This window comes from Bactrocera dorsalis, chromosome 3 (genome assembly GCF_023373825.1).
Source record: "Bactrocera dorsalis isolate Fly_Bdor chromosome 3, ASM2337382v1, whole genome shotgun sequence".
Lineage (NCBI taxonomy): Eukaryota > Metazoa > Arthropoda > Insecta > Diptera > Tephritidae > Bactrocera > Bactrocera dorsalis.
The window spans coordinates 1463095-1464911 of record NC_064305.1 but is presented as its reverse complement, the minus strand read 5'-3'; positions in this window follow the sequence as shown (position 1 = coordinate 1464911).

Here is a 1817-nt window from a genome sequence, read left to right as displayed (position 1 = left end):
TTTTTGAGAGGAAAGTTCTGTGGAAGATCGATGTATTCCTGCTGGGCTGCTTTTCGTTGCAAATGTATGCATTTGTTGGAGGCACATAACTGATAATTTCAGCCCGAATTTAGTACGAAATCAATGCTACGCCGATAATCACTGTCGACTCCTCAGCAAAGCATACTTAATGTAATATATGACGCTATGCGCGCATGTGGCAACATCTTTGTATATGGCACAAATTCGAAAGTAACGCATGTAGCCTGACTGCCTGCCGTGCCATCTTATGTTGCAGGTGCATTTTTGGCAACTAAAAAATGCATTTATTGGAGATTGAAAAACGCGACGAATGCATATTTGAGGGTGTTTCAAAACGTGCTGCCGCCAGCTGCACGTCATATTCAACTGCGTCGCCAATCGCATGCATAAGTGCATGCGGTCCCACATATGAGGCAGCGCACTTACAAGCATTCGTACTGAACTGTGACACTTGCGGCAGGCGCAACAGATTAATTTTGACATCCGCTGATTTGCAAAGCCTGACATGTTGTCTCTATTATCGGCTGCCGCAGCAACAGTCAGCGAAATGAGGTGCAAACGAACTCGCATGTGCATCGAAATGTGTCATACAACAGTCGACTTAAAACAAAGCTATGCACATATACACCACAAATTCTATTAAGTGTGTGTTCTCTGTACGGTTGTACATAGTCCAAAAAATGCCTGTTGGCGTGCTCGTCTTCTTCACGCTCACTCATTGCTCCCCCACTTGACGCCGCCATTGCTGCCAATCACTGCCACGCGTTTGTAATCGATCGGATTTGCACATTCCATAAGCGCTTACAAATGTTCAAAAGTGAATTAACCGCAATTTCAAACATTTTTTGCCATTAACATAGTTTTCTCCGTGATTTCGGTTTCTACTTAACACATATACACACACATACGTATGGGTATGTGTATAGTAATGGTTGAACTGTTGCGCTTCTTCAACTGCTGCGGCTGCTGCCTCGGTTTTTCACGGTTTTTTCGGCTAATTTCCAACTGTTTCTCATTAGTGTATTGCTGATTTTCTTGTGGTTGCAACTGCTAATTATGGCATCCCAAATTTTCGGTTACTTTACTAAAAGAGTATGCGCAATTAAGGCGCTGTATATGTGCCATTATGCACATTTCAGTTCGTATATATGTAGGTCTGTGTTTCATTGAGTCCATTTACTGCTAAATTTCGGCGCTGCTTTTTGTATTTCTTCAATTATCGTTTTCTTTACTTTTTTATTTGCGTCTTCGTTTAATTATTGGCGTTGAAAGCATTGAAAGTGTTGAAAGATGCGATTCAACCCACAAGCCTCTTGCGGCGGTAAACTCATTTTCTGCCCAAAATCGCATACCTTTGATGATTTATGGATCAGCAGCGCGATATTTAAGTTTTCTTCTGAGAACAGGAAATAGTCGTTGTGGGCCAGATCTGGAGAATACAGTGGATGCGGAAGAAATTCGCAGCCCAATTCATAATTGTTTGCCATCGTTTTTACCGACCGAAACAGCATTTTCTTTTTCTTCTTCAAATGCGGCCGTTTTTCGGGGATTTCGTCCTTCAAATGGTAATAGTCGCTGTGTATGATTCTTTCTTTCTCAAGATAGCCAATAAAAATTATTCCAAGCGCGTCCCAAAATACAGACGACACAACCTTGCCATCTGACTGTTGAGTTTTTCAATGCTTTGAAGCGGGTTCATCTTGTGTAGTCTACTCGGATGACTGTTGTTAGACTTCGGAGTGCAATGATGGAGCCATGTTTCATCCATTCTTACATATCGACACAAAATCTCCAAA